The sequence below is a fragment of the Rhinolophus sinicus genome, linkage group LG04 (genome assembly GCF_036562045.2).
Source record: "Rhinolophus sinicus isolate RSC01 linkage group LG04, ASM3656204v1, whole genome shotgun sequence".
Classification (NCBI taxonomy): domain Eukaryota; kingdom Metazoa; phylum Chordata; class Mammalia; order Chiroptera; family Rhinolophidae; genus Rhinolophus; species Rhinolophus sinicus.
In genome coordinates, this window is record NC_133754.1 from 28708492 (window position 1) to 28722420 (window position 13929).

At 34.7% G+C, this 13929-nt stretch overlaps 1 pseudogene; it reads left to right on the forward strand.

Moving 5' to 3' along the window:
• The first annotated feature begins 2938 nt into the window (after positions 1 to 2938).
• Positions 2939 to 3740, forward strand: LOC109453084 (MICOS complex subunit MIC27; annotated as a pseudogene).
• Positions 3741 to 13929: the final 10189 nt, after the last annotated feature.

A 13929-nucleotide genomic window follows, 5' to 3' on the forward strand; every position in this document is an offset into this window, starting at 1 on the left:
AGGAGAATTGTATATGCTCTGAAGATGATCCCAGGCTAAACCCTGTATCCTGGAACATAATGGTTGGCTGTAGCATTGACTCGGGTTTTTTCTAAATCAGAAATGGAGTTATAAATAAGCGTATTATTGCCACCATTAGTGCCAGCCAGAAAACTTTACTAACATGATCATAGGATGCTCCATGCTCTTCCAGCTAGAGGGCCATTAACAATCCACTGAATAATCCAATATTCCCACTGTGAGTTAAATATAGCCTTTCTGTTTCTGATCTGTTGGGGGAAGGAGAATAGAGCTGTCCGGGAATTTTTAAAACAGATCAGAGCAAATATATACTTTATGAGATCAGCAATATTCTAGGACTTCCCTTATTGAGCTACTTGGGTCATCCTGCCTTTGTTGATTTCACACAGACATCATGCATTTGAATAACAACCAAAGGTACAAATATTGCTTTGGTTTTATTTTTTAATCAAATAGTAAAGAATTCTGTCCTTACATGTAGAAAGCATGTAGAGAAAGATTGAGAGAAAGGAAAAAATATGAATTTAGTTTTATACGTAGTTTAGTTTAAAAACCTTAGTTTTTATATATTACATCTGTGTTCATTTTTCAAGAGTGTCAATTTATGGATGGATGGATAGATGAATGGATGGACAGAAGACATATGGATATATTCAGATATAGTAACATATAATTCCTCCAAAGCTGCAGGAAATTTTTTACAAGTCACAAAATTTTCAAATTTTACTGTCTCATTGTCATTCTAATGGATATATGTACATTTATTTTATATACATATACATATATATATATATATATTCATTGTCATTGAGAATCCATTTTTGTTGTGAACGGTCACATAGAGAAAGTATACTAAGTATACTAAGTCCATCAAGAGGTACTTATGCTTGGAAAAAACAAGGGAAGAAAAAAATTGTTTTTCTATTTGAAACCTAGCACACACCACAAGTATGATTCTGAATAAGCTAAACAATTTGTTCCATAATAAATTCCATATTTTTCTAGGAAGTAAGGCATCTTTTTTAGAAATTAGAATATACAGGAAAATTATAGCAGCAAGATTCAAAATTTAAGGTTGTAATATTCATTCATATTCTATATTACCTGACTAATTATCCAAGGCCAGAATCAAGAGTACATAGTGAGAGAGAAGACAATGAAGGAGGAGGAGGAGGAGAAATGGACAAAAAAGGAGAGAAAAAGATGGGGAATAAGGCATTCAAATTTGAATAAAAATATCACTAAAGAAAAATTTTAATATTATGTTTCAGATCTCTGAAAATAGAAAATATTGAAAGTTTTAGAAATATTATCTCTTGTCCATTTCAGCTCTCAAATGACATAAATTTATTTTAAAAATACTTTCACAAATACAAAAGGACAAAAGGGTCATTGCTGCAAAACAAATTGCTGTTTATTCTTACTTTACTATATCTGCATGGAAATAGCAGTGAATTGAATTTACCATATTGCACAAATGGAGAGAGCATACAAATACTTAAGTCTTAGGAAAAGGGGGGAAAGTGATTTTAAAATTAATAATTGCCTTTATAGTCCAGTAGTTTAGTGTTGTGCAGGCTGATATTGCCACAATTCTGCATTTTGAATTAAAACACAAAAGGACTATGTGTATTTATTTTGGAGTAATTTATCGTTTTGGGTTATAACTAATCTCACGTAAATCTATCTGCCTTCAAGTTTTCAATGAGCTTTATCCCAGCAGACTTGAGCACCACCACAAACTTGCTTCATGTATACTCTCAGCGACAGAAGGGACCTTAGTGCTCTCTTAGACTGGCCTCACATCTAGCATCCCTGGCGGAACTCATCCAGCATTTGCAATAACATCACCAGTGGTAAGGAACTCACTGAAGAGCTTTCATTATTACAAAGCTCTTTCATATGTTGAACTGAAATATACTTTCTTATACTTATAGACCATGGGTTCTACTTATAACCTTTGAAGCAACACAAAATAAATTTGATCCTTTTCCAAACAAACTCTCTATTTTAGAGTATTGAAACAATTGTATCTTCATTATACTTCTTCGTCAGGTTAAATATTAATTCTTAACATGGCTTGTCCACTGATTCTCAACAGTCATTGCAGTTCTGTATTTCATTGAAGGTAAAGCCCAGAGAAATAGAAATTACGGCAAAATAGCCTGATATGGGTATAGGATAATGTGTTCTTCCCTCTTTAGGTCTGAATTTCACACTTTTGTCAGTAGAGCCCAAGGTTGTGTTCATTTCAGTGGCTACATCCCCTGGTTATCTCATATCAAAATCCCTTCTGTACATTTTTAACATTAACATTTTATGTCAAGTCTCCCCCAGACCTCTTCATATATAATATATCTCTTAACATAAATAAAGACATTAATTCTTGCTATGTTTTATTGGCTTATGGTCAAAGTTCAAACTATTGAGATTTTATATTGCTGCTAGGTAATTCCGTTAGATCTAGGTTCCTATCATCTAAGATTATTGTAAACATCTTTTCTATATTTTCATTCAAGTTACTTTCATTTGATTATTCATAACTTGCTTTGTTGCAAAAAGAATATGGGTATAATTATAAGCACTACAAAAAGAGGTTTAAAATTCAATCAGGTTGAAGGTAGAATAGTACAATTAATCAAGGCAAAGTTAGTACTCAAAGATGTGTATCATGGGGTACGTCACAAATCTACAGTTGAAATGCAAATTTGGCTCTAATCTTCAACCTTGCAGCAATAGCAAGAAGTCAAAAGTAAAATATGTTATCTAAGCATTCAGTCAACATTACAAAAACTAGAAATACAGCTCTTCCAGGTTCTGAGACCTAACAGTAAAATTTTCCCACGTAACTCACATATCCAAAGGTATGCAATTAGAAATCTCCATTCAGGAAAAGTTGACAGAGAGGATCAAGGACATGGTGGCCATTAGGATGGGAAAGCTGACAAGCATGCTTGCAGGTCTGATATGTGCCTCTGTGAGTGTGCGTGCAGCCAAAGAAGAGGCATCCAAAAAGCAGCTAGTGAAAGTAGAGCAGCTCCCCATACATACTGCACCACCTCTCGAGTCTAAATATGAAGAGCAGCCTGGTAATTTACAAACGGGCTTTGCTTCCATCTGTACTACAACTGGTCGTTATATTGGCTGGTGCAAGCATGTTTATGTCTTTGTGACAAATGGGATAATGGATACAGTACAATTTGGAAAAGATACATATATTTATCTGAAGAATCCACCACAAGATTTTCTCCCGAAAATTGGAGTGATTACAATTTCAGAATTGGCAGCCTTGGTTTCAGCAAGAAAAGGTTCTAGATTTAAGAAAATTGTTTATCTACTGGGACTGGCCACTTTAGGAGTAACTGTTTGTTACTCAGTTCAGTCAGTAATAATTGCAAAGGTAACTGGGGAAAAGGCATGTGCTACAACCCAGAAAATTTATGAAGCAGTTAAATCATTGTGGACAAAAAAACAACAAAAAAGAGTCATTTGCTGAACCTAAAGAAAAAATTAAGCTAGGAAGCTCTGCTGAAATAGAAATACCTGCAAAAACAACTCACAACCTGAAACACCCAGTGGCTTTGCCAACAGAACTCAGCCCTGAAACAAACACCAAACCAGAATCCACCTCAGGTGCTACAGTTTATCCTGACCCCAAGCTCATGGATCACGGGCAGTCCCATCCAGAAGATGCAGATATGTACAGCACTAGAAGCTGAAATCGTCTGCATGGAGTGCTACACGATGTGTGAAATTGCACATGATGATGAAAAAAATCATGAATGGGTAACTCTGTTGCATAGAGTATAACTTAAAGCAAGTTTTTCCCTTAATCTTCTAATGTATAGTTTGACCATCACATAAGTGATTACATCACAAACAGAGAATATAATCCAAACAATATCAAATGATTGGTGAAGAGGCAGAGGTAGTAGTATTAGGATACATTTGATAACTTTTAAGGGTGTTTATTAAAAAATAGAGTAAATATATGAACATTTATGAGACTGAAATCTGAAAAAATATGTATGTATATATATATAAATACTTATACATATACACATATATATTTGCTTTAGCTTTTTGTACTTAATGTTAGCTGAAAAGAATAGTGTGTGGAAGGATATGTTCCCTACCACCCCCATTTTTTTCATTTTCCAGAGCTGAAGTAAAATATCCATATTTTATGACAAAAGAAAAAAAGAACTCTCCATTCAGTTTTTTATCAATCTATGAATCCCTATAATTGTTTGGATCCTATCAATGTGTATCCTCCATTAGAGACAGAATTTTGAGGGTATCATTCATTTATAAGCATTATTGAACATCTTTTTTTCTAAAAAAAAAATTATGCCAGGAGCTTAATATGTACTTAATTTCTATTCACATATATATTTGATGTTTATTGCTGCATAACAAATTATCCCAAAACTTAGTGGCATGAAACAACAAACATTTATTATCTCATAGTTTCTGTGGGTCAGGAATTTAGAAGTGGCTTTAGCTAGATGGTTCTGGCTCAGCATCTTTTATGAAGATTCATTCAGGGTATTAACTGCGACTGTTTTCATCTCAAGGCTTAACTGGGAACCGAAGGATCTGCTACTAAGATGTCTAATGCAATGTCTAGAAAGTTCATGCTGGCTTTGGTTTCTTGCCAAAGTCTGGTTCCATGCCGTGTAGTCCTCTACACAGAGTCTCAATACGTGACAGTTGGCTTCCTCCATGGAAAATGATACAAGAGAGAGAGCAAGCAGGAAGCTGCAGTGCCTTTTATGACCTCATTCCAAATTATGACTTCTATTTGTTTTTTTCATTAAGAGAAAATCATTCATTTAACAAACTAGGGACGGGAGAAAACTATTTCAGTATAATAAAGGCCATTTATAAAAAGCCCACAGCTATCATCATACTTAATGGTGAAAGACTGAAAGCTTTTCCTCTAAGATCAGGAATGAGGCAAAGATGCCCAGTCATGCCACTTCTATTCAGTATAGCATTGAAAGTCCTAGACAGAGCAATTAGGTAAGAAAAAAAAATAAAAGACATCCAAATAGTATAAAAATAAACAAAATTACCTCTACTTGCAGATGACATAATCTTATATGTAGAAAACCCTAGATTCCATACACCTCAAAAATATTTTAAAAACAAAAAACAATTAGAACTAATAAATTATTTTAGCAAAGTTATAGGACAAAAACTCAACACAAAAAACTATAGTTGTGTTTCTATATACTAAATAAACAACTCAAAAAGGAAATTAAGAAAACAATTCCATTTATAATAGCATCAAACAGAATAAAATACTTAGAAATAAACCTAAACAAGGAAACAAAAGACTTATACACTGAAGATTAAGAACCACTGCTCAAAGAAATTAAAGAAGACACAAATAAATGGAAAGAAATCTAGTGTTCATGAATTGGAAGACTTAATATTTTTAACCTGTACATGCTACTCACAGCAATCTACAGATTCAATGCAATTTCTATGAAAATTCTAAAATTTCTGGAGAAATAGAAAAATCATTTTAAAATGTATATGGAATCTCAGGGGACCCTAAATATCCAAAACAATTTTTAAAAAGAACAAAGTGGCATCACACTTCTTAATTTCAAACATATTAAAAAGCTACAGTAATACAAGCAGTATGGTCCTGACATTAGAAATAAAGATAGACTTATAGATAGAATAGAGAACCAGAAATAAACCTCACATATATGGTCAGATGATCTTTGACTCAGGTTGCCAAGACTACTCAATGGGGAAAGGACAATCTCTACAATAAATGGTGTTGGGAAAACTGGATATTTACATTAAAAGATTGAGGTTGTATCCATCTTAACACATATAAAAAAATTAACTCAAAAGGATTAAAGTCCTAAATGTCAGATCCAAAACTTTAAAATTTCTAGTAGAAAACACTGGGAAAAATCTTCATGACAGAGGACTTGGTAATTATACCTTAGATATGGTATCAAAAGCACAGACAAAAAAAGCAATAGTAGACAAATTCAACTACATCAAACTTAAAAATCTTTTTGCATCTGACACAATCAACAGACTGAAAAGGCAACCTAAGGAATGGAAGAAAATATTTGCAAATCATATATCTGATAAAGGGTTAATATCCAGAATATATAATGAACCCCTACAAATCAATAATAAAAAAGTCAAATAATTTGATTAAGATATAGGCAAAGAATTTTAATAGACATTTCTCCAAAGACAATATACAAATGGCCAACCAGCATATGAAAAGATGTTCAACATTACTAATTATCAGAGTGATGCTATTCAAAACCATAATGAGATATCCTATCACCTCACACCCATTTGGATTCTTACTGTCAAAAATAAATAAATGTTGGTGAGGATGTGGAAAAATTGGAGCACTTGTGCACTCTTGGTGGGATTGCAAAATGATGCAGCTGCTTTGGAAAACAGTATACAGGTTCCTCGAAAAATTAAAAATAGAATTACCATATGATCTTGCAAACATATCTCAAATATATATGGGATACCATATGATATATATGGGATACCATATGATATATAGGGGATACCACGTGATCCAGCAAACCAGGGATATAGATCCGTGGGTATATATTCAAAAGAATCAAAAGCAATGTCTTAAAAAAAAGATTTGCACACCCATGTTCATAGTAGTACCATTAACTACTATGTACCATTAACTACTATGTACATTAACCACTAACTACTAATAGCCAAGAGGTGGAAGCAGCCCAAATGTCCGTCAATTGATTAACGGATAAACAAAAGTGGTCTATACATAATATGGGATATTATTTAGCCTTAAAAAGGAAGGAAATCCTGTCACATGCCACAACATAAATGAACCTTGAGGAAATCATGTTAAATGAAATAAGACAGTCACAAAAAGACAAATATTGTATGATTCCACTTACAGGAGGTTTCTAAAGTAGACAAAGTCATAGAAATGGAAAGTAGAATGGTAGTTACCAGGGGCTGAGGGAGGAGGAAATGCAGAGTTGTTTAACAGGCATGGAGTTTTAATTTGCAAGATGAAAATATTGGGAGATCTGCATCACAGCAATGTAAATTACTTAACACTACTAAACTCTACACTTAAAAGTGGTTAAGGTGGTAAATTTTATGTTATGTTTTTTGGGTGTTTTTTTTAACTACAATTCAAAGAAAAGGAAGTCATTAACTCCAGCCCACACTCCAGGCTCCACTTTCTGAAAGGTAAAGAATTTGTAGACATGTTGTCAAACCACTAAAATATTTAATTTTTTGTTTTCAGGCACATTTCAGAAATGTTTCCAAGTATGCCAACCCTCCCTAAAACTCACAGACAAAAAAGGAAGTTCAAAATTAATTTTCCAGCTTCTTCAAAATGAAATTTGATTTCAAAATAAGTTAATTTAAAAAGCATCTTTTTCTCATTAACAAAAGTAAAATTTGAGTGCTAATAAATTATAAATGCTTTTGTTGAAATTAAAAAGAAGAGAATTAATATGGAACTGCTTTTTAACTCAATAGATGTGTTTTTAAATTAATTTAATCTTATTTCAAGACAAGTGAAATTATGTGTTTCAGGAAACTGCATTCACACATTTTAATTGGATTTGTCAAAAATAAGATCAGAGAGTTGCTGAAGATAGAAGCAAAATAAGACTAAATTGGAACGGGGTAGGAGGGTAGCCTTGATGGTGGCAGAAGCAGTTGTAATAAGGATTAGGAAAGCTGGCAAGACAATGTCATGAAAGTCATGGAATCCAGATATAAGGCAGACAAAGGCAATGGGTTAAGCACGGAAACAAGGGCTCTGGTCTGAAGGCACAGGCAATCTTTAAGTTAACCATGTCTTGCTCCAATTGACTGATATCGTATCATGTGCTTCTACATCCAATCAAGGTCTGACTTTCATTCAGTAAGCAAATTTTTGTTGAGTACCTGGTTTGTACTAGGCATTGTGTTAAACCTGTGGATACAATGGTAACCCAAATAGACTCTTAGGCAGCTTAGTTTTGTGGAAAGGCCAAAAAAATTATCATGTGTTTAGTGCTGTGAAAACTCAGGTACAGGATACTATATGGTACCATGATTTGAGGGATATGGAAGGCTTCTGAGAGAAAGTGATCAATTCAGCCCTGAGGGAAGAGTCAAGGATATTCAAGTTCCACGTTTTGTCATAAATCATAATGTTCTCTAAAACACTTCTGAGTTTCTCTATGACTGACTTTTCAACACTGGAGTGCTCATGAGGTTCAGTCCTCAGACCTCTTCTCTTTTTCATCTACACTTGTTTTCTTGGCGATCTCAGTCACTCTTGAGACTTTAAATGTCATCCAAATATTGATATCTCCTAAATTAATATCTCCTTCCTGTACTCTAGACTTGCATATCTAGCTGCTTGCTTGGCCTCTCCACTTGGCACCTAGTAGTCCTCTCAAAATCTTAATATGTCCCAAATTGAGATATTCATATATTACCCCCTCCCTCAAGCTTATGCATCTCAGTAAATGGAAATTCCATCCTTCCAGTTGCTCATGCCAAAAATATTGGAATCGCTTTGTCTCTTCTCTCTCATGTGTGGTCTATTAGTAACTACTGTCAGCTTTACCTTCAATATTTATCCTTTCTGTGTCACCTGGATCACTGCAGTAGCCTCCGAACTGGCCTTCTTCTCTACAGTTCATCCCAACATAGCATCCAAGGAATCTTGCTAAAATATCATGTCATTGCTCTGTTCAAAATGTCCAGTGTTTCATATCTCATTCAAAGTAAAAGATAAAGTCCTTAACATAACCTATGTATAATGTCTATATAAACTCATATATTCTTTACCCCATTACTTCTCTGACTTCCTCTCCTACAGAGATTTTTGTCTTTGGCTATCTCTTTAATGGAGACAACAGCACATGGCACATGGTAAGTGTGCCATTAATATTTGTTGATGAGGTACCTTCTCTCATTTTCCACTGATGTTGCAGACGCCAGTTTTCTCTCCAAGGCTACTCCTATGTGCTGACCCACTCCCTGCCAGTCTTCGGAGCACCCTGCTATCCCAGGCATCTCTCTTTTTATCTGCACTGTCTCCTGTCTGGTGGTCCTGTGATGCTCAACTCTGCTCAAGTTCCCCCAGCCTAATGTAAACAAACAAGTAAATAAATAAATCTCTTTCTCCCAGTTACCCTTTAAGCAATCATTCTGTCTCCTCTCCTTTCAGTCAAGGCCAAAAAACCAATAGATTTTTTTCTTTTTTAAGAAAGAAAGAAATCTATACTCCATTCCCCTACTTCTTACTCAATTATTGTTCCCTTATAGTCTGGCTCCTGTCATCCTCATGCTACTGCAATTACTCTCTAAGGGTCACTGTCATGTGCCAAATCCAATAGCCTTTCTCATAGTTCTTAACCTTCTGTTTCTCCCTGGAGAATTGGATCTTACTTACAGTGGTCTTGAGTGTTTTGAAGGTCTGAAAAATAAATTTCAAAAATAATTAATTATAGTTCACTTTCATTTTGTAAACAAAAAGTACATCACAGAAATCTTTAAGAGATCGTTTTTCCTAGGCTTCTGTGAAGCATCTTTGTTTTCCTTCTGGCCCTCTGACCTTTTCTGATTTGCATTCTCTCAGTCCCTTTTATTTTCTTTCTCCTAAATACAGATGTTGCCCAGGCATCTGTTCCTTGCCTTTGTCATTTGTGTACACTCTTCCTTGATGATCATCTACTTTCAGATCTCTGTCTTCTATCCCAAATCTCTGCCACACACTTTTAACTGCCTCTCTCTCTCTCTCTCTCTCTCTCTCTCTCTCTCTCTCTCTCTCTCTCAACATTCCACTGGCATCTCAAAGTCAAGTATTTTCAAAACTGATTTCATTATCTTTCCCCAAAATGCATACTAGGTTCTAGTTCTCTGGTCTGTTTTGAAGTTCCATGAGGCAGTATTACTGTTCCATGGAACTGGCAGGCTAATTGAAAGACCCTCAATTTCATCTTCATCAGAAGATTAACCTCTGAATATCCACTTTCATCTGGGTCAAGGGCACAGAAAGTATTCATTTTTACATGTACTTTCAATGATCACCTTGTAAACTTGGTTTGAAGGACAAGCTGTTATAGGGTCTGGAAAGTAGACATAGATAGTGATTTCTCAGTGACACCATATAACAACTTGTTGACAGGGCCTGTGATGGCCTTTGGTGGTTAATGTCTATAACTGTGATTCACAAGCAGCAGGCCATCATCATTACCATTCCTCAATGGTCTCTTTCAGTTGTCAAAGTCCTTAACACAACTTTCCACTGATATTTCTGTTATCAAAGTATGTGGGTCTGACATTTTTTAAAAATCACATTAGTTTCTACCCACGGTTGTGATTTTTCAGTAAGTGTTGTAGAGTGTGGGGGGGGGGGAAGGGAGGGAGGAGAAGGGGTGTTTGTAGATAGAAAAGTGAGGAAAGAGGATAAAGTTAACTATTTTAAAATTTCTATAATACTCAACATGGGGAAAACTGTCTATATTGCATATTGGGACACAAGGCCTTAGCCTTCAAGAAACATGTATTCTAATTTTAAAAGGCTAACCAAAATATAAAATACAAATAGAGATTTAAATCCCTCTATAGCTTTGCCATGAGTATCTAAACTGTGAAGCAAGCGATGGAATTCGTATGTGCTAACATGGGCAAAGGAACTAGAGAGGGCAAACAGAACAGAAGGTGACACACATTAGGACAACAGTGGTGTCTTGGATTTCATTCCGTTTTACAGTCAACATAAAAAGCAGACTTAGGGGCTCTTGACAAAGCCAGCAATTCTCTTGCAATGGTTCCCAATATTCTGAAACGGAGAAAGGAAAAGATCACCTGATGCAATGTTGTGAGTTACCTGGCCCCTCTAAATGTCCTGCCAAATGAGAGTCCTCTCTGGACTTTGGACCACATCCTTGATGAGCTTGAATAGCCCAGTTTTAGCAAGAATCTTGGTAAGGCAGTTTAGTGAGAATACCTGACCCTTGATCTGATTATCCTAAAGATCTAATCAAATTCCTCACCTTTTACCTTAGGTATATCTTTACTTTGGTTTCCCTTTAGTAAGAATCCTGTTAAGTGTGTTTAGCAAGAAGCCCCTTACCTTTGACATCTCCTCTTAGTAATTTTCCATCCACTGAACACCTCACTCTGCTCATTGGCTATAAATTGTTCTTGCTGTACCTGGAACTGAGCCTAGTTCTACACTGAGGTCTCCTTTTCCCTACTGTAACAGTTCCTGAATAAAACCTGTTCTCACTAGCTTTAAACTGGTCAGGCTCTGTTTCTCTTTAACAGTTCCCACTTCTTTGGTATAGCATCCCATGCTTGCAATTATTTCAAGTTTATGAAGTCTAAAACATAAATCTCTAATTGAAATTAACTATGGTTCACCTTCATTTTAGAAACAAAAATATGCCACACAAGTCCATTAAGAAATTGTCATAAAATTACATGAATGTTTTAAGTTTGGGATCAGTGGTTTGTGTGATAAGAATACAAAACACTAAGCTGAACACATTTATCAAAACTTATGAGGTGTTCAATGACCTCTCCTATTAGAAAGAATATCTGAGTATTCTGAGTAGATTTTGGCTATTACTGGATTTGACTTCATAAGGTGAAAGTGCAAGAAGAAAAGGCTGGAAAATTGAATCAGGAAACAGACTAAATTTTATCCTGAGAACTTGAATGATGGACTTTACAGCAGAAAGAAAATGAATGGTCTCAATATAGGAGGCTCTGTAACTCCTTTTATGTCTGATGCTAGAAAAGCTGCTGCCTCCACATTTTCTACTCCTTTTCTTCAGCATAATGTGAGGTAGAGGGTCAAGGGACACACTTGTGGCCTCTAATGGCCTGATAATGGACCACAATAAAAGTTATGTGTCCCCAGCTGAAGGTAAAGACATATAATGGTTGACAAGCTCCATTATCTAACTATTAGAACCTAGAGCAAAAGGAGACGATTATTAAATCAAAGAAAAAAATCCATTTTCACTTATTCAAGAAAAAAGATTTTTGCTTATGTGTTGTTCATTTTTCGACAAGTAGCATTTTTATCTCAAAATAAAAATACAAATAGTAAGTGAAACTAATATTTATTGAGCACATCCAATATGTTAATGTCTTCATAGAGAGCATGATTTTTGGAATCAGACTCCCCAGTTTCAAATCCTTGCTTCAGTGCTTGCTTGGAGCAAGTTAAGCTTTCCGTGTCTCAATTTTTTGGTACCTAAAATGATGACAATATTAGTACATGTATCAGATAATCACCCAGCATGGCACATATTAAGTATCCAACAAATTCCAGGTATTATTAGTGTTGTTGCTATAGTACTGACATTACTGAATATATATCAGATATATAAGTTAGATCTCTTATTAGCCTTAGTTTATGAATCAAGGAACATAGAAGATAAAGTGAGATATTTAATTTAGTGATTTGTAAATAGATTTTAAAGAGTTCATTGACACCTTGAAAGAAACTGAAAAATATTTTGTTTATGTGCATTTTGGTATGTGAGAAGATTCACGGTTTTTAACATATTCTCAAAAGAATCCTTAACCCTCAAAATTCTAAGAATCCCTGACGCACTAAATTTCATTGATCATTTCACTACCTACGGGGGATGATAATCACCAAGGAGGGTGATTATCAGGCTACATGTTTTAAAATCATTTCTTCTCTTTTGAACCATCTTTTTAAAGATTATGGAAAATCAAATAATGAAAATCAATAACAGATACAGGTTCTGTCTGCTAAGTGCCAAAGCAGGCACATGCGTGCCACAATACGATTGCCTATTTGTCATCTCTTTCCTGAGATAAACCTCTTTTTCCAGACAACATTTCAAAGAGACAAAAGCAATTCAGTTACAAAGGTGGGAAGCTATGGTTTTAATGCCTTGGTAATTATTTCTTAGCAATCAATAAATACATCTTCAGCCATTTCATTTGGCCTTTTGGGACCCCAGAAATTTGAGTTGAGGTTCCCATGGACATAATGGTATCATAATATCAATATTCCCTTTTTTCACAAAGCACTTTAAAAAGGATCTACTCCAACCTCTTTGCTCCCTTTTGATATAACTATTGCCTGTGCAGGGTTAGTTCCTCTCCAACTAATGTGAGACTGTTGGAGCTACTAAAACACTTGAAGTAGATTTGTGTGCCCAGAAAAATTCTAAAGTTATTGCCATTATAATTTAAAAAATAAAATACTGTTCATTTTCCTGGAGAAGAATTATAGCATAATGGTTAAGACCACATACTCTAAGATGGTCCATAAGGACTCAAATCCCAACTCTGTCATTACCAGCTGTGAAACCATGTGAAACCATGGACAAATCAACTCTACCCTGTATCAGCTTCCTTTTCTGTAAAACAGAGGTAATATATACCTCACAGAATTGTTGTATGAGGACTAAATTTGTTAAAATATGAAGATATATATATATATATATATATATATATATATATATGTATGTATATATATATGTATGTATATATATATGCATATGTATGTGTATATGTATGTGTGTGTGTGTATGTGTGTATATATATATATATATATATATATACATATACATATACATACATATATATGTATGTAAGAGTGCCTGGAACACAAGAGCTGTATTAGCTATTAATGTGTCATTATTATGTAACCCATTTTTTGAGGATTAAGAAGAAAATGTCTGAGGGCTAATCCTATTTTTAACTTGCTGAATCACCTTTAAATTTAGACAAACCATTAACTCTCTGAGATCTATTTTTCTTAATGAAATTACATTTCACATAATGTCATTTTCACCTTATTCTACTGGCCAAAGTGTGCCACAAATAAAGTCAGCACAGATGTAAGCGCTGGAAAAATAG